This window comes from Coturnix japonica, chromosome 5 (assembly GCF_054131305.1).
Source record: "Coturnix japonica strain WE chromosome 5, WE-NBRP24, whole genome shotgun sequence".
NCBI lineage: Eukaryota > Metazoa > Chordata > Aves > Galliformes > Phasianidae > Coturnix > Coturnix japonica.
This window is the reverse complement of record NC_140667.1, coordinates 39,106,830-39,129,480: the sequence shown is the minus strand read 5'-3', so window position 1 is coordinate 39,129,480 and position 22,651 is coordinate 39,106,830. Positions and strand designations below refer to the sequence as shown.

Genomic DNA, 22,651 nt, shown 5'->3' with positions numbered 1-22,651 from the left:
AAGTCTTCCATCCTCTCAGAGCATGATTATGAAAATGAAGCTGGATATCTAAGAATAAAACAAGCAGCATTTATTTATTTATTTATTTATTTTCCCTGGGATATGGCTCAGTAAGCATAGAGCATGCGATTCTGATCTGGTTGAAGGTCATATTATCTGCTTAAAATCAACAGGATTTAATGAGTCAAGCAGCACATTTGTGAGAAATATGATTTCTTCTCAAATTAGGTTGGGCAGAAGGTTTCTCTGTAATGAATTCCACAGAAATGCCAGCCTTCATCTATTAGTGCTGGGCTGATGTGCCTTACCATGGGTAACCGTCTGTATTTGTTATGAATAATATTTATAGATATCAGAGTTTGAAAAAGTGTGGAGCTATTGTACACCATATGTGAGAGACTGGTAATTTAAATTAGAATGTGGCACCTACTAGAGTTAAGAAGCTCTAATGCGTCTATACAGTGAAGGAGTGGAAGGAATGAGAAAGTTCTTGGTGTGGTGTTACAGCAGTGGATTCATCTTTGCCTCTGTGACATGTTAATGTGAGTGAACAGTAATATGAGTACTTACACTATTAGTTCAAATGAAACATCCTGTCTTTTCAGTGTTGCTGGGAGCAGTATGTTGCCATGAGCACAGGCGAATTTCCACTCATATTCTCATAAAAATATTAGCAACCTTCTACACAATTACTGATTTTAAGTTGCTCAGTAATTGTATTGGGTTTACATGGCAAAATTTTGGTGGTGGGGTGCTGCAGAGATGGCCACTGTGAACAGAGCCCAGCAGCTACTCCAGGTCAGTTAGAAGCCAGCTTGTCAGCTCCGAAAAGGACCCAATGCTGACCAGAGCTGAGCCATGAGTGATGCTGTTTGTGCCTCTAGGATAGCAAATTTAAGAAATGGAGCAAGTGCTGAAGCACAGAGACTTGGAGAGAGGAGTGAGAAAATGTGAAAAAGCCCTGCAGATACCAAAGTCAGTGCAGAAGGAGGGCAGGAGACTGTAGGATGAGGGTAGCAAAAAAATTTCTTTCCTCTGCTACAAGTAAAGTTTCCTCAGAAAGAATGAAACTTTCAGGTGTTGCTAGGTCAGATTGTAGTCACAGTGGATCTTAAAATGATCTCAAATACCACAATTCGTAAAGGTGTGCTGGTGAGACAGCTAAAATATAGAAAACATAGAATAAGTAACTGGAAAATAAAACAACACCAAAGCCATATCTTTTCTGAAGAGTAAAGCAAGAAATAGAGAATCTTACATGACAACCAGCAGTTGTTGTTTAAGATGTTTCTAGAGAATATGGCAACAGTATGGTAGAAGAGGAAATTTAAGATTCTAAATGATATAATATCTCATATTTCCCCCGTGTTTAAATTTCCAGTATCTAGAATTAAAGTATGTTCTGATGGGAAAAATTTATGAACAATACCCTTTATTCACTTTTCTAAAATAAGATTTTCTTTTCTGGAGTTAAAATTTTATTCCATCTCCTTGCCTAGACTATAATTAAATGCCTGCTGGCAGCAGGTGTTTGCAGTAGGTAAGATAATAAACAGTTCATAATTCCTAGCTCGGAAAATTCTGTTTTTATTCTATGCATCAGATCTAGCTCAGGTGTGTAGTATAAAAATGCTCCATGAAAGCAAAGTTCCACAATTTGGGATTCCAAACTATCTGCATTCAAAGTCTACAGACAACTTCTCCCTACACAGACTCAGATTTGGAAATATAACCTATGCAGTCTTACACAACCATGTGACACAGCAAGAGCCTGACTTGCTGCACAACAAAGAAAACTGCACATGCGGAGGCTAGAAAGCCTGAGGAAAATGGTAACTAATGAATGCATCCCAGAATAGAAGAATGAGCCCATGCTAGTTTCTTTTCAGCTTGTAGTAGAGGTATATAATCAAATATTTTCAGGAGATCTCTAATCCCATAAGAACAGGGCTAGGTTAGACAAGATCCAAGCACAAAGGAGATTGAATTAAAAGGTAATTGAAAAGAGAACCAAGGTAGCTGAAGCTGAAGCCAAAGCTTCAACAGAAACTGCTTTTGTTCTTGTAGCCTTAGGGCTGAGTCAATGCTCTTTCCTGATAATAAAAAGTAAACAAAATAAAAAGTGACGAGTCTTTCCTCTTGACAGATGGGTGAAATTGTAATACATCCTACTGATCTTCAGTTTCAAAGGAGCTAGAAGTCCTTTTCCCTTTTCAGCCAATAAATCAGTGTGAACTCTTAAGCATGCATCTTTTTGATTGTCAGTTTTCATACAGTTAAATGGGGACAACTGTATCCTCTCTTTCTACACTGTTTTTTTGGCAACTCATAGGAAGTGAAACTGTCTTTAGATCTAGTGAAACTGACCAAGCTGAATGTAAATGCTTGTGATTGAGGTCCCTATGAGCCTATTACTATGCTTACACTGCTGGTAAATGGAGACCCCAGAATGCTCTGACTTTGTTCTGGTACAAAACCAGTGAAAGACAGCATCCCAGAAAAGGTTCAGGCTGCCTCCAGACACTCTGCAGCTTGGGAGAGCTCCCTGACAAGTGGACTCATGTCTTCTGGATTTGCCTAATTTTTAATGCAAAAAAATTTCAATGTTTCTACCCCATCTATATAGAAGTACCTATGTATTTCCATGAACACTGAACTGACACTCAAGCAAGGCAAGCAGAGGTGAAAATACAGAAACAAACATTATTATAACTTATATTTAGTTAATAGTTAAAGAAAAGAAAGCTGTGTCTCTGCAGTCTTCCCAGTCTGCCCTTCCAGCAGCATGAGGTTCCTCTGATTCTGTTGGCTCTCACACTGGAGGTGGTATTACTAGGCTTAGACAGAGCTCGCAAACTAAATCCAGGCTTTCAAAATAACATTTACAGCAACTGCAGAAATGTATTTATTAGTAGCTCTTCTTGTATTTGTGTCAAGTTTTGGTGTCCTGTGCTCTCTTCAGAGTAACGACACTGCAAGTCACCTTGGATTATTTATTCTTAAATCATATTCAGCTGTCAACTATCATATTCTGATAATTACACCAGTTTCTGGAAAAATATTGAAGAGTTTTAGCTTTTTGGAAAATTTGAGAACACATGTAAGCTATAAAAAATTCAGCTTTCCTTTTGTATATTCAAACACAGCTGATGTCTGAATCAAAAAGCAGATACAATTTCCTTTTTGTTCAATTGGTCTACTGCATCAGGAACAGGATTTCTGTCCACTGCAGTGTTGCTAAGATAAGGTCTGCCAGGTAATGAAAGATGTTTTTTTCTGTATCTGCGGGTGATAAAAGAAACAATCGTGTTTGTTTGTTTTGGAGAGTGCATGCAAATAGTACACTATTAATTTACTTATCTTTTCCAAAGCTTCATCCATTTGTTTGCCTTTGACATTATAAATCTTACCTCAGAATGCCAGAATGATTCAGTTTCTGTTCTCATCATCTGAGCTTGCTTGGCAGAACAGCTGCTTAGATCCATTTAGAGGGTTACATGAGTTGAGCTTCTCTACCCTGTGTGATCTCAGAGTTGCCTTGGACTCTCTCATCTGTAGGCTTTCAACTTGCTCTTGTACATTCTTCAGGGACAGCTCTCCACACTCTATTTCTTTCCTCAATATAGAGGGCAAAGCCTTCTCCCTTCCTTCCTTGCTCGCCTGTCACTTCTGAACGGTTTGTAGCTGTCAATGCCACATTCCATTCATGGAATCACCCCATCAGATTTAGGTGACAGCAACTACATCATGGTCTTCTAGTAGCATGGTGGTTTCCAGCTCCTCCTTTTTGTTTCCCAAGGTGTATGCAGTGGTGTAGAGGCACTTGCAGCTTGTCACATTCTTGGAGGATACCTCCTTAATTCCCTTTACATATTTACTCTTAGTCTCTCTGTTGTTTTCATCACAATAATATGAAATAGGTTGAGTGCCCTCACCCACTAGCACCTTTTCCCACTAAAGTTGCTATGCCACCCTGTACCTACTTGTGAGCAGCCTAGTAATCACCCCCTACCCCCCTCCAAAATTATTTTAAAGACAGACCTGTCAATGAGCCCAGACATCAAGATCAGCCTGATGTTCTGATAAGGCCACAACACAAACAACAGTTCCAAAATCCTGGTGCTCTGATAGCAGGGGAAAGACAATAGGCTATGGTACACTGTGTATATAATTTCTCTGCCTGCTATCCCAACAGGAACTTTACTTAAAATTCATGGAAGCTGAAGCAGAAAAATAACCTGAAGTAAAAGATGATATATGGTACTGTTCCAGCTGAGTTTGAAATGACCCAAAGTGATGAGGCATCTTTATCTATCCTTTGGGGAAATCAATTGATGTCTAAGAACCTGTTTCCATTAGGATTTTTTTCCTACCTGTTGCCTTGTGGTTCCCTGAAATGACACGTGCAGTTCACAGCACTATACTTGAGAATCAGTGAATCTTTTACTGTGGGAATAAACCCTGCAGAAACCCTTTTGTCTTCAAAATATTTTGAGTCAAACTCAGATCAAAATGAATTCTCACATGTGGGCATCTTATGATTTTATATAGGGCTGATATTTGAACTGGAGCTTTGTAAAACAAATCATTTTTGCTCATGTTTGTATAGAAGACCTATTTGTTCTCTTCTTCCAGGGGCATGACTGCCATGAAAAGACACTCATTGTATGAGTAGGTGACCTGCAAGGAAAAAAAAAAAAAATTATGAGCTTTTTGTTGGAAAAGAATATTCAATTTGCTCTTCCAAAAGCTAAGTAATGCCTTGAAGTATTTTAAAGACTGGATGCTGATTTCATCTTGAACCATTCAGTTGGTGTCTTCTAGTTATTCTTAACTGAACAAGTGCTTGTGCTATGGTGTCTGACCATAATAGCTCACACCTTTGAAAGTCAACTATCATTTCCAGAATCTGGCAAAATACTGCCTCATACATGCTCACTCAGAGCCTGTAGTCTCATGTATCCTTCCCTTATAAGCTCTAATTCTCCATGTCTTTCTGACTTCTTTATTATGTTATCATGTTATGTCATGGATGTGACAATTTAATTTTCAAAGTCTTATGCACCAAATCTTTTCAGCTTTTTTTTCTGAAAAAAATTTTTCTTCCCCTTCATTCACTTACTATTTCTAGTGTCTATAACAGCACTTATACCACTGTTTCACATATGTAACCATGTTATTAAGTCCATAAGCTCCATGACCAAGAATCTAGTGCTGTGAATGATTTTCTGATAGAAAATTCACTCTCTGCATAATCCAAGTGTTCTGAAGAAAAAGCTGATTAAAGTATTTTCTTATGGCTTTGCACATCTCAAAAAATACTAATTATTGCATTGTGTAAGTAAATGACATAATTAGTGTAATGCATATTGTATATTACATGCAGGATGCATACTTTGACTTCATTTAGCAGACCTAAATGGAATCACTTCAACTGTACATTCAACTACTCTGTTCGTTCCCTTTTGACTCTCGTATCCCATGTTAGATCCTTTATTGCTGTGAATTATTGATGTTATAAAAGTAAACAAAAATTTTAAATGAACCTGATATGCATCTTATCATATGTGTGGCTCTGACTGAGTAGAGTACAGTAAACTCTGCTCATCTGCTTAGGGGTGTTAGTTGTAACTTCTTATAAGTCTGCTGGTCAAGCTAGGAGAGCATAATGAGCACCTGAGATGACGTGCGGAATCAGACTCTATAACCAGAGATAGGTTATAAAGCAGGTATGTGTTTATTCAGCGCTGGGCATATGGGGGATCACTCCTCCTATCATGCACACCAAAAGGCAGGAGGGTTACAAAGTTATAGAGCAAGTGTATACATATTCATCAAATTTCTGAGAAATCATTAACATATTCATTGTTTTTCCAGGAACTCATTTACCTGCTGTCCCTCCTACTGACACGTGCACAGTCCGTAGTGTGGGTCTCGCACTGGTGGTCATTGGGATGAAGTCAGAAGTCTTCCTCAGCTTACTTCAACCCAGCTCCTCTACTCAATCAGTCAAAGCCAGTTTCTTTGGCTACCTTTCTCTTCCATCTGTATTATCTTAACTATAGACTCAGCTGTGCTATCCCAACTGTATTAGCAGTGTCGACATGTCCCACTAGTCCTATTCTTCTGACATTCCCCAAGTCCTAGGATGCTTAATCTTCATGAAGGGTCCCTATTTTCTTGATTCTTGCTTTCAGAGAAGAAGTTTTCTGAATCATGTTTTCAAGTGTAAATCTGCAAAAACCTACCTAAGCTACACAGCGCAGTAGTTGTTTCTTAGCAACCACATATACACTGAAATTTTTTTATAGCCCAGCTACACAAAATTGTATTATATAAATGCAGTTGGCTGCTCTCAGTATGTTTGGATGGGTAACTGAAATGTACAGATATATACACTAAAAAGGTTGCAACTTGCAAGGTGGAGTGATACAAAGATGGTAACAAATATTCAAAAGGTTATTTATAGGGAAAAACTCACCAATATGGATGCTTTCACTGGGAAATGCTGAGGCAATCTCTACCAGGAAGCAGTTTCCAAGAGATGCTGCCTTAGTGGTGGTCAGCCCTTAAATGAGGTCTAGAGGGGGTGGAGTCAAGCTCCAACCCTTCTGGGAGCACAGCTAGATTACTGTCACCTGTGCTCCCACAGCAGATTTTATATTTGCCTCAGCTGATTAATCAGAGGTTCAGTTCAGGCTGTGATTACCAATTTCTCATACAGAGCTGAACACAGTTTTGCAGAAGTGCATGATCTGCTGTACAAAACTGAGAAGGGACCTGCTAGACTTCTGAACTCTGATGATGATTACCGAACAGTGTACCCAAATCAAAATATCCTAGGTAAGAAAAAAAAAGAATGTTATCTATAATTTAAAGTATCTACAGTGTAGGCTAGTGATACAATTTTTATAAACATAAAAATCTTTTGTATACATGGAGCTTAGAATTCAATGCTATACTGGAGGTTCTTGGAAAACTGATTACACTTTGAGTGTAAACTCCAATGACAATATAAACTAAACTTTTGGTGAATCCAAACAACAAAACTGGAGATATTAACAAGTGGTCTGATGTCCCTAAGTCTTCCTTTTACTTAGCAAAGGTATGTTGCATCTGCCAGATCATGAAACACAGTGCTTCACAGATCCTTCAAAACTTTTGCTTAAATTCACCTGCAGATTTCAAAGAACTTTACAGGCAAGTATTATAGCCAGATACCATTGTAATGTTACAGAATAGTAAAAGTAGCAGATCTAAGAAGTTAATGTTATAGATGCTTACATTGCTGAAGCTACTGGAAATGAACATAGAAATTGTTATAATTATTGGTATGAAGGAAAAATATAAAGAATAGCATTCATGGAAAACAGAGACTGCAACCATGAGATCTGAGCATGATGGCTGTTACTTTGCCAGTGTTTGGGAACTGGAATAAGATGTGATATAGAGGATACAAGTCTAAAATTTATTAGCATCAAATTCAGTACAAACTCTTTCAGGCAGCCCTATTCATAGTTCCTTTTCTGTTCTACGGTCCTGAAAGCTCACAAGCAGGTGTTCAGTTTCCCAGTCTCACAGACACTCAGAACAGGAGATATACCTTGCACCTTGTAGACATGTGCTGTTTGCTGCTGTACTGGATTATTTGCTTTTCTTTCTTTGGTGTACACTACACATTAAAAATCCTTAACTCACAAAGATCAGGCAAGTTAATTTGCTTGAAGGCACAGAAAGAAATGATAAAAATGAAAAGAGGACTTGGAATCCAAGTCTTCAGATACCTTTGCAGTAACTTTTTGATAGCAAAATAACCTTTCTGAAACAGCTCTGGTGCCAAATGTTCTCCACTCTTTTTAGGAGATGAGATGTCTGCCAGACTCAAAGAAGTTCAATTAAAAAGTAAAGACAATCAGCTCTTTACGATTTCTTCCAGGAAAGCTAACGACATATCTCAAATTTTCGTACTTGTGTAGCTGAAACTGGTTAATTTTGCTCCATATAAAACAAGAAATCAAGAGGCTGACAGTAATGAAACATTCATTTTATTTATCTTTTTACAAGGCAGATAATTAGTAATTTTATGGTTGAAAAATCTCATTCTTAAACCTTGCAAGAGAATGTTATTTCTAGACATATTCTGATGTCACTTTTATTGGAAAAATGAATGTAACTTGTTCCAAATCTGTTCCCCTCTGAAGGGGAAAAAATCCTTCAAAACAAACAAACTGGAAAACTTGTTTCAAAAGATTTACAAGTGTTGTAAACTTGCTTCTTAAATTTATTGCCACAGCTGAAACCAAAAGGAAAAGGAACTGCTTACTCTCACAGTAGGTTTATGTCTCACATAACCATCCTTTCACTGAAATTCTTCTATGTCTTTTCCTCTTTGAGAGGAAAACCTCCTTTCCTAACCATTCTGTCCAGTGGGAGTTATTCTGTATTGAAATGGAAGTTCATCACTATTGGTTTGAATAGACTTGTTTGAAAAGGCGATACAGAATAACTGTTCTGGTGAATCTTTTTTTCTAAACACAACTCATGTGCCAGTCATGTTTGACATCACAAAGAGTGCTAGATTGTACCTCTCTGAGTCTTTAATGAAAAGGCTCTGAGTCCTTACTAAAGTAACTTTCATTTAGAATTTCCTCCCCTATAATATCTCCTGAAACAAAAAAGTACATCCTCTGGGACTTTATGATATTCTTGAACTTTCACAGTTGGTTGTTCCCATTACAAGAAAACAGGTCTGACAGGATTCAGCACAAAATGTTATTAAAAGGAAAAGAGGAATCATAGTAAATAATAGCAATAGGAAAAAAAATGAATAAAACTAAATTCCTGCCAAAAAATTCTAAAACTCCAAAGCTTTGATGAGATATTTGGCTGTTACTTTTATCCACTTACAAGTCATATGAGAGTTGATGGTTATTTTAGAGAACACCAAACTCCGAGCATATCTTAATGCTTACGCTATACTCAGTACCCAGTGCCTTTTGATATTTGAACAGCAAGCTGCTCAGAGGGAATCCAAGCTGCTTTGGAGCTGCTTGTTTTGACTCCCAGCAGATGATTGTGTTCTCCTTTCCAAACCAAATAATCTCTCTAGGATTTTTAAAAACCAAATATTTATTGAAATTACGCTTCCAAACTATGTGCAACATAATAGCTTTGAAGACAGTTAACCTATGCAACACAGATTTGCTTGCCAAGAGTGGGAAGTTTACTGGTATGTATACCTACTTTCTGAATGCCTAGAATGCACATGTCAAAGCTTGCAGCACTTGAAATAAGTGCTCATTCACATCTATAGAAGTATTTCCTGTAGCTCTGTGTTAATGAGGGCAAGTTCTACTTTTGGAGCTTAAACTGAAAACTCTTTAATCTCAAAGCTATAATCTAATACTGAGGCTGACGGATGCTCTCCCTTAACTGCTTGCAGCCATAGTTCAAAAGTTAGGTTTTGATCTCTATTATGATTGTGTACATCCAGTCCTTCAGAAGAAAGGCTGAATGAACAAAATCTTTTCCACATTCTTCTTTTTGACACAATACCTGGCCCTGAGCTTATTGACATAAAGGAATGTTTGAGGACTATGCTTTTAAATTTGTCTCCTTGGTGGTGTTCCTGCTTACAGGTTCCAGTCCATCTCATACATGACAGAAGTTGTGGGTGCAGACTATAAAGCACAAGCAGCACTAAGGTATGTAGTTGGCCCACCCCGCAAGCTCCCAAATGTGTGCAAAGTAGAAAAGTATTATTTGTAGTCAGCAACTTGTAATGCAGCTGTGCAGAGCTGTCACAAGCCACAGAACACTGAACTTGGCTGGTTTCTGGTTCACAAGAATAATTTGTATGATGACCTCCATTAAACTGATTTGTGGAATGTTTCAGCCTTTCACAGCTCAGATATATCTTGAGAATTACAGGAGTCAGGACCTGTTATATCATCGTAACAGCTTCCCTGCAGGAGGAGGTTTGAAACAAATCTCTTCAATACTGTAGAGATCATTTTATGCTCAAGAATATCAGCATGCAATAGGTTCTTTAAAATAACATTATGACTTGCAAGATTTTGCCTTTGTTGTTGCCTTCTAATATTCCCCCAGTTGTTTGCCCTACGCCAAGCTTCTGTGCTTTACAAGGGCCACACACTGCCTTTTCAGGAGATGCAGCTTAGTGCTCCTGTGGTGTCAGCAAGTAGCCTGCATTGAGAAATCTCTGATTTAGAGTATGAAGGAACTGCTATTGTCTTCATGAAGAACTAAAACCCAAAATCTGTCTCTTCCCTCCCCCCTCCCCATACTACTCCTAGGGAGAAAAATAACAGAGCTTTCCCATGCAAAATTGTCTATAATTAATTGATTTGGTCCAAAATAAATCAATTTTATTTATTCCTTTGTATAAGTTGTTTCTCTTACTTAACAACTATATCATGAGGAAAAAAAAATATAAGAATGTTACTGAGTACCAATTCTGACATTTGCAAAGTGATTTCTATCTATGGTGACTGAGGATTTTGTGTACGCTTAATATAATATGCTGAAAGCCCAAATAGGACACACAGATGTCTGTAATTTCCTGAAATAAGATGTCTATTTTAAACAAACCTTGCCCCCAACAGAACATTATTAGAAGATTGAGAATCAGTAACATAGCTGCTTAGATATGAGAAAGGGAAGCTAAAGCTGTGTAAAAAATTGGGATGTTGACTGAGCAGTTTTCATTGAATATAGCATTATAGTGGCATAAGAGGAGGTATGACAGTTAAATTAAAAAAATCCACCTGCTACCTTTCATGCTTTTACATGGTCATCAGCCATGGCATTCAGGTGCTCTATCATTAGTTTGACAGTTGCGGAAGACTGCCATTTCAGCAAAGAATGATATTCTTAAATATGGAAAAGCCACACTGATTTTTCTGGATTTACCTCAAATTCACACCTGCACATTTCTATGAGCAAGTGTGAATGCCTGAATCTTTTGATGAGAGCTCCTTTAAAGTCTGGTCTTTGGCTACACCTGAGCAGAGCAGCTATCATGAGAAAGCACATCGCGCGTAAATGAAAACAGCCTGTGGCACTATTGCTAAGTGAATACCAGTGCCAGGGTTTGTGACGGGTCTGTGGAGTACAAACTAATTATCTCCAGAAATTGTGTCTGCTTATTTCTCGCATGAATGGATAACATCTTCAGTGGAACTGGTCACATATCATCTCTCAGGTTTAAGGGCTGTTGATTGGATAGTGGATGTTTTGTGGCTATTCATAAAGAGGAAGAGTAAAAATATGGCCACTTTCACATTTTATAACTGAATCTGCAGTTCCAGGATGATTACCTACTAAATACTCTCTGAAATCTCTCCTAGTTTGCAGCAAGTGAGAAGTGCAAAGTACAGAGGATACAGAATAAATAAATGTCTCAGTGTTAACAAATGATTTAGGCACCTCTTCCCAAAATTAAAGCAGCTCTCTCTCAGCTACTTTAAAGATACAGCCATACAAGCATTACAGTTAGTTTTGCACCCTCCATCTCTGGGCAGTTCAGTAGAACCTGATTCTGCAAGAGAGTGTGCTAAGATTCAGTAGACTCCACAGAGGCCTGAAGGAGCCTTCTAGAAATATATTTTAGAAGTTCCAGGCAGTGAGTAATGTCTAGATCCTCAATCAAACTGTGGGAGTACAGGCTATAGCTTGAGTCTGCTGATGGGTTCCTGTTTGTGTGCACTTAGAAGGAGACTGGGATCAAATGTCACTGCTGGAAGAGGATGGGAGGGAGACTGAGCAGAAGACAAGAGGAAGTGGTAGGACTCTGGGTATCAAAGGCTCTCTTTACAGCTCAGGAAGAATTGCAGGTAGAGTCAGTGTTTTAAGAGGCCAGATGGCATAGCTGGAAAGAAAAAAAAAAAACAAAAACAACAAAACAGACAAGCTTTCACGCCTCTAAGGTCTTCTTGTAGGTTGAAAATGGAAGCAGCAGCTAAACATCCTTTGAATCTTATAGGACTAGATAGAAATTGTTTTCCTGGTGTTTAAAACAAAAGGTAGAGGATATCTGTGAAGTGCCTAAATAAGAAGGGCAGTTAAATTGTTGTTTTTGTGGAAAGAGTGGGGAACTCTGTAGTCCAGGAAACTTGGGAACTAACTTTGCAAGTGGATATCTATACACATTTGCCTGCTTACTGAGGCTCTCCCTTCAGAGTAATGGCTAGAAGCGGGAAATGGAGTGACTGGAATGAAAAAAGTGATATTAATGAGGTATCACGTCTAAAAAGCCAAAACAAAGCTGAAGGATGGCAGTTTTTCATATCTGGCATAATGTGCTGTTAGGAAAATATGGACAATTACTTGAATTCTGGTTTTGTTTTTAAATCTATATATCAGAGAACTACTTCATAGCCTTCTGAGGATGTATTACTGAAGTCACTGTAGTTGAGATCATCAAGACTTATCTCAGAAGGCTGGTGATAGTAGAAAATAATTATTGTCAGTAGTATGTTGTTTAGGAAAATGGGAAAAAGAATAATAAAAGCTTCTGCCAATGTTGACTTCATTATAAAAGAGTAAGGTGCTTCTGCAAGAATTTATACACTGTAAACCAACCTGTTTCTAGCAGCCATTTCTCACTTCTCTCCCTCCCTTCTCTATTTTTGAATGACAGCTCCCAAGATCATTGCACTAAATCATATGAAGGACATTTCTCAAGGTGTTTGCCTATCTTTTCTTATTTCACAGTAAACTCATTTCTTCCAGGAGGAGAAACTGGGTTGTTTGAACTAAGGAATCCTATCTGTACTGGAGCCTGGTCTCCTCCGTGAACACCAAGTTTTGAACACCAAGACATCTGGCTGCTGGGATACAGTCTAGGTTTGTCTTGTCCTGACTGCAAGCTGCTTTGGAACCCCCTGCTATTTAGATGGTTTCTGCTCCCCATCCCTACACACTTAACTGTGCAGGGAAATATTTAGGTGGTGTTTGAGCACAGACCCCCATGTTTTTCTTGTATATGTCCCTGCTTTGATTCTGCATGTTGCATTGATGGACAGCGCTGCCTGTTATCTTTGCTGGAGAACTCTGATGACTTGTCACAAGAGGATGAGAGCACTAAAAGCCCTGAAGCTTTGGATGTCAGTGAAAACAAAAAGGAGAGAAAAAGCACCAGGAGTTTTCTCTCTCCACCAGAACCAGCTTCTTATCAGAACACCATTATTTACTTGAACTGTTCCTAATGCCTCCCCTAGCTTAGGCTTTGAAATTGATCTCTCTTTTTCAGGCTCACAGGAAATGATTCATCAATATCTCGAACTGCTCCTTAGGCCAGAGCTTGGGACATCAAAAAGAGACAATGCAGAGAGGGAGGGAGATTCTACCCTGAAAGAAGTGTCCTGCAGCTTTGACTCAGGTAAGTGGCCTTGTGCAATTCTCCTGCTTTCTCTTCCTCTCTCTTCACCTTTCAGCGGTAGCTCTCACCGTGGAGCTGAGGACCAATGGTAATTCAGCACATGGGCTCTGTGCAGGGCATGATCCCCTCTCCATATGGGGAAAGAGCCTCACTACAAAAGGTCATTATGCAAATGCAACACTGACCTTGTATCATGGAACAGGCATAAAAAGGCAGCTCCAGAAACCAGGCTATGTGGAAGAGTTCATCTGAAAAGAATTTAAATTGTTATTCCCTGTACGAAAAATCAACCAGAGAAAAGTTATAGAATGACTAAGATTGTGTGAAACTGTGAGTTGAACTAAACGAACTATAAAGATGATGGTAAACTGTTAGTACAGTTTGTAATACATAATTGTTCCAGTGTGCTGTAAATATGCAATAAATATATGATAGAATTACACAAATCTGTATGCAGACCTACGCTGCCTACTTCAGAACTTTATAAATGACACGACAGTAAGTGTTGCAGGAATTCTTTATGCTAACATTCACATTTGTGTCAAAGGTTGTGTTGTTTCAACATCTGAATTCTCCTTATTCACAGATAAGTATGATTCACAGGCTTGGTGGTGCCAAAATAGTGTAGCCACCTAGGAGTGTAAGATTTCTAATTTTTCACTGAGAAATAATTACTGGACTGTGTCAAAAAAATAATCTAGACCAAGACTAGGAACCCAGACTTGTGGTGTTCAGCATAGAGCTTGTCAGGAAAAATACTAATTTTGCTAGAAAAAGTAGCTCTGTCAACATGACATTTTCCAACTCAAACTTATTTCTCTGTCCCAGTATTCTCTTATGTAACTTTTGGGAAATCGATCACTGTATTTCCTGTCTATACTCTGCACAAAACATAATATGGAACATGAGCTCAGGTTCAAGAAATTATCATAGCTGATCTCTTACCTGATCTTCTAATTTCAGAGAAATCAATCTGGTGTTTCTCAAAAAGGCTTATCTTCAAAATGAGCTGTACTCCTGACTTATAACATATGCAGGGTTTATTTATTTACTTATTTATCTTATTTCAAGGTATATTAATTTGGGTACTTAATTAACTGTTGTCACTATATTCATAGTACAAAATGACAGTGTGAAGTAGAATGGGTAGCTGGCTTGTCAAAGATCACAGATGTTACATAGAAGTAGCAGGTCAGAGGCATGATTTTGAGTTCCTGGCTGATAACACAATATACAAGTATTTATCACAGGTATGGCTTAACAGCATACCTTCAGTGAAGGGCTTTACTTCAAAAAACAAGCAAACAAACAAACAAACCAAAAACAAACAAACCAAAAACAAAGTGCAGTTATGGTTCACGTACTTGAAGTCTCAGGTCCTGTAAATAAGACAAGGGTGAAATGTGAAAGATATTTATCTAGCTTTCTAAGGGTACAACAAAGGAAAAGAAAAGAGGAGAAAAAAGATTGATCAGAAAAGTCAGTGAGCTTGACAAAAGGGTTAGGACTTGAGAAATGGATTAAAGATTAGGTTAGAGACTGATAGAACACAGGGAATGTCAGTGAAAGATACCAGTTAAGAGTTGGAAAAGGCAGAAAGATGAGGACTTATCTCTCCTTTGGGAATAAAGGATTCAAAGCAGCTTGCCATTTCAAAATGCTGAAATTTGCAGATGACTGGGAATTATGAGGGCAGTGAAGAGAAAAACAAGAAGAGAACTCAGGCCCAAATTTCTAATTCTTGAAAACTGTTTGGGTTTATTGTGAAATACATAAATTCAGGATTGCCTGATATGTGTCTGTGTTAATGGTCATTTTGTGATTAAAAAGTTGAGAAATTCATTGTGAGTTGGGAGCAGTTAAAAGCAGTTCTGCATTATTATAACATTTCTCATGCAAATAGGTACAAAAAATATTTCCTAGGTATTTTTTCTGAATCATATTACTTGCCTTGTGAGTGATGTAGAGTGACAGTTTGTATTAGGAACCACATAAAGTCTTGGCTGGTAAGAAAGATTTTCTGTATCTGATCAGAACTGAGGATTTAGGTCTTATAATCTCTCATGTTGAAAGCAGGACAAGTCAGTGAAGTGATGTATTTTATAGGAAAGTACCACAGGTCAGCTGGTGATTAAGCTTTTAAGGGTATAACAGTCAAAAGAAACTCTTTCTCAGTGTATTCTTTTGGGGATAACAGTAACACTATCAAAATGAAGTAACTGACATGCAGGCCTGCTTCCATTTCAGGCTATCTAGGAAGTGTGGTTTGTGACCTCTAGTAATCACACTGGGAAAATGGATTAAGGTGAGATATAAGAGGAGAAATCTGACACAAAGTTTTTCACTGTTTCTCCTCGGTAGTCCACCCTGGCCATCAGGGCTGTTCTTCTGCCCTTTGCTGAAAGCACAGGACAGCAGAGTAACTGCATCCAAGCATATGATGTAATTCTGTAAGCACTCTCTTCTGTGTGTTTGATCTCAATCATGCAGTTCTTCCACCCATTGACGCCAGTCTTGTTATTCCACGCACATCGAAGAGTTAGCCCAAATTAAACGTACCCCTGTTGTGATACTTTTATTTCTCAAATTCATCTTGAGTATGTAGGAAGGAGTCACTGTGGCTTTTTGCTTTTCAAATACAATCTGGTCTTTCTCAAGATCTTCACTCGGGACTTCCCATCAGCAGATTTCAGTTTACTGATCAGTTCATCACTTGAGCTTCAGACATTAACAGTGTATGTAATCAGCCTTGATACCTAGCTAGAATAATTTAAAGGTTAGATTGCTATTGTTTGCCAAGAGTGATCATGGGCTATTAGCTCAGGGTGCTTAAACCTTTCTGGACATTTTGTTTCCCTGTTGGAACAACATGGGTGTCTCTGTAAGCTGAAGCTTGGGGGTAGACAGACAAAAACGGCTGTTCATGAAGGCAACTTGCATCCAGTCCCTTCCAGTCCTGGTTTCCGTAGGTCCAGTCACTCCAGTGCTCCTGCTCCTCAGGTGCACAGCTTGTTCCTTCCAGATGCAGATTCTGACACACTCAACAAACTCAGGCATGGTCCATTAACATCTGGCAGATGTTACAACTAGGCTCAGATGCCTGCCTGCACTTTAGGCACTGGGCCATTACTAAAACTATACTACTAAGTCCACCTGGACTCAAGCTTTCTTGGAGTGGAAGCTGGTTTTTCAGTACTGTGCTCCCAGGCATGTGCTATTTCTGCACTGATATTTCTGCATTGCCCAGAAAATGGAGAGCCACAGAGCTATATGGAATGCTTTACAGTTACAGAAATGCTCATAGGTTAGATGTTTTCTATGTCTTCTTGTCTTCTCCTCAGAATTCCTGCCTACTTTTAGAAGTACCCGAGGTCCCATAATGGAGTATTTTGGCCTGCTGCATTGGCTCTGAAGGGACAGAGAATTGCACAACACCCAGCCATCCAGTGCCTAACATCTCCTTTTTGACTACATATTGTAGTCTATGCACTTAAAAAATGTTCAGTTTATAAAGTTCCGGCTCCTGCCTGACCACTGAAATAGTGAAATATTTAAACTGTCTTAGGTCCATTCAGATATTTTCTGATGGAGATGAAACATTCAGGAAAAGTACAGAAGCAAGATATTTATTCTAAAACTGACTGCTGGGCACAAGATCTTTTGTAAATCAGAAACAGTATCACAGCAATTGCAATATACCATGCTACAGGGAGGCTAAGATTCTCCATCACTGATATTCAGGCAGACACAGGGAAAAAAAAAATTCTTTCTGAGATTAGAATTTTAGCATGTGATGAACTTTTGACATATGTATAATTTTAATTAAAGGATGGAATGCAATATATGCTCGCATGTATAGAGTTTTTCTTTGGTACGGGGCCTTACTGTTAGAGATCCCAGGTATCTAGCTGCTAAGTGCCAAGATTAGTGAAAGCTGCTGCAGCCTGGCATCTCTATATTTCTGGGTGAGGGTAATTTAATCTAACATTCTAATTCCTCTCTCCTCTAAAATAGTAATAAAACTTCCACTTTTTTATCATTCCTTGATAATTGAGTGGAGGTATCCTTTTGATTTGTCTGTGACAGCCATTAAGAGTTTAAGAGAAAGATTTGTAAAGCATTGAGAGTTCACCCACCTTTTTTCCAATCTGAGAATTTTGTCAGCACCAAATGTATTTCTGAAGCCTCACTTCATTCTCACTCACTCACAAGGTGCAGGACAAGCTGAAGTATTATGTTTGCTTCCTCTGCTTGACCACTGCATGTCCTCTTCATCCCTGAGCACTCTCTCTCCTGGGTCATGAAATGTCAAATATATTTTGGAGGAAAAAGATAGAAGTCTGTTCTACATGGATTAAATACCTTTTCTTTCCTTTTCTCACTCCCTACAAAATCTGAAATTGGGAAAGAGTGATCAGAAAGGACCCAGTCATTCTTGAAGGGAGATTGTTTTCATGTGTGCAAGATAGGAGAAAGTACGCTGGATGTGATTTTGAATAGGGGTCACTGAAAAATAGCAGCAGTGAACTGAGAAATGAGATTATTAATTAAATGAGAAAAATAAATGGAGAGACTAAATAACTGTTTGGATACATATGTGCTGATGCTGTGCTTTATCCAGTAGAAATGAATAGCTCCTTTGGAACAATAGCAATCTATTGCAGATAAACATACACTTCAACAGTTTAAAAATGTGTATTATTTAGCTTGAGCACTAACAAACCATAGAGGTTGTGAAACAAAGTAGTCTGTCAAGGAATGGATGTGTGTCTCTGGAAGCATGTGTGAATGCTCACACATCCTCTAAAGTAAACTCATTCACCAGTATATTCAGTGTGCAAAGCTGAAGACACGATTTCTTTTCTGTGAAGTACAACTGCTGTTGGCATTGCCTCAGGTCTTATGCATTTCTTCACATGTTTGCACTCAAACAAGTCAAGAGTTCATCAATACTTATGTGAACTGAGATGCTGGGAGGGTGGGGGTGGGGGGAGGGAGAAGGAAGGGCTAATAAAGTGTATTCTACTTCAATTTTTCTGAATCTAGTAGAGTGGAGCTCAGGCTAGCTACTTCCTAGGTACCACAGAGAAACAGATCATTCCCATCTTGAGTAAAATCATTCTTATGGAAAGAGTTTGGTGTCATGTTAGGGCATATAAGATAGTGTGAACTATAAAGTACTGTTTCTGGAAGCCATACATAGTCCTGAATCAGTGTACAGTTCGGATCCTTCAGTTCGGATCCTTTCTTCTTCATGAGTGAGACTGCATATGTTGTTTTACTGGAACATTATTTTGGTTTTGAATTGATCTGTGCAAATCACTTAATTGAAAAGCATCTTCAGAGCCTGCAATATCCACTGGATCTAGCATAGTGCTAGACCAAATACTGCATGCCTTTTTGACTTGACTACACAGAGGGTTGCTATTTATCCTGTCCTGTTGGTTACTGTGGGACCTGCTGGAAAAAGAGGAAGGATGTGACAACCTCTCTGATCTTCACAAAGAAGATGATTCTGAAGTGTCTGTGGAACAGGCAAGAGAGAAAGGAATAAACAGGAAAGTAGTGCATATGCAGGCATTTAATGGAAAACAAAGCTTTTCCAGCAAATTAAGGACAGACACTGCCAAATCAGGGAGCAAAGATGTAGCCAGGCTGAGCTTAAAGCCTTAGTGGGCTTGGAGTCTGCTCCAGTCCTTGACTATGACATAAAGAATTTGCACAGAGGAGCACCCAAGCAAAAATGGTCAGACTGTACAACAGCCCATCTCCCTCTATGGCCACCTGTATGTCATGTAAGAAATACTAAAGGACAGACTTAATTGAGCCAGAAATATTCATTTTCTTGGCCACTTCAACACATATATTAAAAGTATTACCATTGGCAATGTGACCAAATCCTGAAAACAAGGTTCAAGCTGGCAGAAAGGTAGAAGCCATTCAGGATGCTGCTTCATTCTTTTGCAGAGCAACTCCTGCTGTTTTATCTTACTGTGCTTTATGAAAGCAAAACCTATTAAGTCTTTCTGACTATCAAATCTGTACTATCAGTCAGTGAGGCAATGAACACTGCATTGTCCTAGCATCAATGCATCAGTGGTAGCAAAGGGGAAACAAGGGAATGTGATTTTATATGTTTAGGATTCTTGCCCCAAGCAATTGAATTTGCTGTTACAATTCTTTTGCCCTAACAAAGCTTTGGACAACATCATGAATTTTCATTCTAATTTGTCACATTCCTTTTTCAGAGTTCATTCAATTATTTTCCCCATCAATTAAGATTTATGAATGTTTTCTATTATGTGATTATGTTTGTCAAGTAAATTATTATTTTTCCCTCAGCCAGCAAATTATTTGTGAACCATCATTTTCCCCTTTGTTTTTAAACCTGTTTAGACTTCTAGAATGGTGATAGAGTTTATGTGTTTGATAAATGTGCATCATTCTTTCTCATAAATCTGTAAAATCTCCCAGAATGGTTTTTATGGGCTACAAGATTAATAGTTAAGTCTGGTTAAACTTAATAATGGACGCATCTAAGATTCCTGCAGTTACTGGCATGTATTGTGTTCAACAAAGATGAAGTACACTTTGATTTTGGGAGGCATATGGTAGATCAAACGGTGGCCTTAAACACAGGAAATTGAACACTAGAGAAGGAGTGGACCTTAACTCTCACACCAACTCTCACACTTGCCTAATAATTAGCTTACATCAAAACACCAGCCAAATTTGCTTTATATTCCTCCCTTCTAGAGAGCATTGAGTAAAAGAGATTGAGATAGATGTTCAATAGATGTTCACCAGCAATACTATGGTAGTTAAGGTGATCTCAACAGGTTCAGTTTACATAATTTAAGTGGAGTAGGAAGTTTCTTACAAATGAATATCTACTAGACAGATCTACAAGATGACTGTCACTGGATTGTTGATAGCAATGAACCAAAACATCTGCCCCCAGGAGATGATACCCTCAGATATGATTGCATGTAAGAAAAATGGGAATATGGAAAAGACAGATCTGAGACACAAAACTCTGCATAGAAAGTGGAGCAACTGTGAGAGTCCCCAGTCCAGGTTCTACTGCCAAGGAGTGGTTAATATGATTAAAGTAGACAAAACTGGATTAAGATGCAGAAGTATTCCCTGTGGCTTGTATTTTATCCTATCACTGAGCTGGTTTTCTGGGTTACAGTTAAATGCAAGGCAGGCATGATTGCATTCTGTGTTATGCTGGTTATTGGCATCCTTCAAGTGCTGAATTATCATTCTTCCCAGTCATGCCCACATCCCAGATTGATAGCAGGAGAGTTGTTTTGGCATCTCTGTATCTCTCTGCAAGCAGGAGAGAATTGTCTGTCGATGGTTTTGGGCTGGTTTGGTGCTGTTCCATGACTAAGTGGGAAAGAAGGACCCCCAGACCCAGATCCCAGGAAAGGAAGAAGGGGAAAAGTAGAAAGAAAGGAGATGAGCCTAAAAACAAAACAGTGGCAGTGAGCTAGGGGAGAAAACTTATTCACTAGATATGATATCAGAATACACAATAACACAATATAATACAATATAATTGGAATTGAAGAAAATAAACCAAATAAAATGAGAGAGAGTGTGTCCAAAAGCAAAGGCCTTACTCTAATGCTGAAGGCAAGATGGCTAGGAAGCATTAAGAGAAAAAAGGTTAGCCTTGTGATTTGCGAGCACTTTTACCTTTCCCTCTAAATGGAAAACAGACATTGAACAGTGACAGTCTTCTGGGATGTACAGTACTTCTTCTCTTCTGAGGAAGGTATATCTGGAAATATTGACAATCCACAGAATTGGAGCATTAACTCTTTAAATCCCAGTGCACTACATAATATTATGATGTGGAATACAATCAACAAAATTCATAAAACAATGACATTGTCTGACAAGACAAGACTCTGACTTGTTTAAATCTTTTGCTTTGTCCGTGCTGCAGCTCATTCTTAGATTTAGCTTGATATTCTGTACAAACTGTTATTTACTTGTGGTCACCTGTGTAATATAAGATGTTGACGCCCTGTGAGGCCCTAAGGAATTAGCACTTGGGTTGCATGGAACATGGTTGTTACCAGCACTTAATTGCTGGCAGACTAAATTAGTGGGACCAAATTGGGAAGGGGATGTTACATCTTATTTGCCTTTGACATTGTTGAACAATCAGGGAGGTAGTACAGTGCTAACCCAATAGCAACAAGGAGAAAAACTGTTTTAAGTTGGTCGGAACTGGAGCTAAATGAAAATGGCTGGCATCAGTCATGCAAATTCTGCATTTGATCTATGCATAAAGCAAGCCAGAAGCCCCATACATTTTCAATAACTTAGCTATTTCTATTGTTCTTGCTACAGCAATTGTTTTTCTGTTTCTTCCTGGTGAGATTTTACGCTAGGCTGAGACTGTTTTTACCCTCTACAGCTATGGATTTTATCTCCAGTGCTCATATGAGAATGTTAAAAGAGTATGACATGGATGTGCATGTGGAAATCATCTGTAATCTTTAGCCTGCAATAGCAGAACTCTCTTATCTCAGGAAGAGGGAGGGGGAAATGAAATTGGATTTCTTGCTCCTCATGACAGTTTCTTTAACTGTAATGTGGTAGCCCCATCGGGTGTGATACAGCACAACTAACCTAAGCTGCTTTTCTAATTGGGGGCAGCTGTCAGTTTCTCTTCTGATCTCAGCAATGTGAAAATATTTTGTATAAAATCTACACTTTCCTTTTCATTTTTCATTCCTGACTTGCATTATGAAACTTTTCTCAATATTTGTGTCTCAAAAAAAAAAAAAAAAAAAAGAAAGCAAAAAATCAAAAAAAACCCCATCAAAAACAAAACCATCAACAACAAAACTCCAAGCAATTAAGAAAACAACTCCCACAGCTTTTTATGGGAACAACATAAAGAGGTTTTACTGCAATTGTGACCTTAGATTTCATCTGGAGAGAGATCAAGATCAGATAATGCACTTGAGAATGACAGAGAATTAGCCATGTATGGCATATCTTGAAAGCGTTGTAATGCATAGCAGAGACTCTGTTAACACCCACACTTTCAATGGCTCACAGCGTGTGCTGACATAATGAGAGCAATCAGATATTAGCAGAGGTGGCACATGAGACAGAAAAGCTGCAGCCCATCATCTTGCTTGTTGGAGGCAGCCCTCAGCCCACTGTAATCTGCAGGGTTCTTATCTTTCCTGCTTCCTGTGGTAGCAACTTTTGGGGCTT

General features: G+C 38.5%; 2 long non-coding RNA genes across 4 annotated transcripts in view; one reads left to right on the top strand and one right to left on the bottom strand.

Moving 5' to 3' along the window:
• LOC107315073 (uncharacterized) overlaps positions 1-6,630 on the bottom strand; it is a 45,059-nt gene extending 38,429 nt beyond the window's left edge. For both annotated transcript variants that reach the window (XR_001555785.3, XR_004307375.2), the window contains exons 1-2: positions 6,482-6,630; positions 3,411-4,680 (exon numbers count right to left, since the gene is read on the bottom strand). This is a non-coding gene — a long non-coding RNA (uncharacterized LOC107315073). The remainder of the gene's footprint in view (positions 1-3,410; positions 4,681-6,481) is intronic.
• LOC107315131 (uncharacterized) overlaps positions 1-22,651 on the top strand; it is a 67,166-nt gene that overhangs the window by 25,056 nt on the left and 19,459 nt on the right. The window contains exons 3-6 of one of the 2 annotated variants that reach the window (XR_014946742.1): positions 5,878-6,843; positions 9,639-9,704; positions 12,754-12,867; positions 13,274-13,402. This is a non-coding gene — a long non-coding RNA (uncharacterized LOC107315131). Of the gene's footprint in view, positions 1-5,877; positions 6,844-9,638; positions 9,705-12,753; positions 12,868-13,273; positions 13,403-22,651 lie in introns of those variants that run through there. The other variant, XR_001555796.3, reaches the window with a different exon arrangement.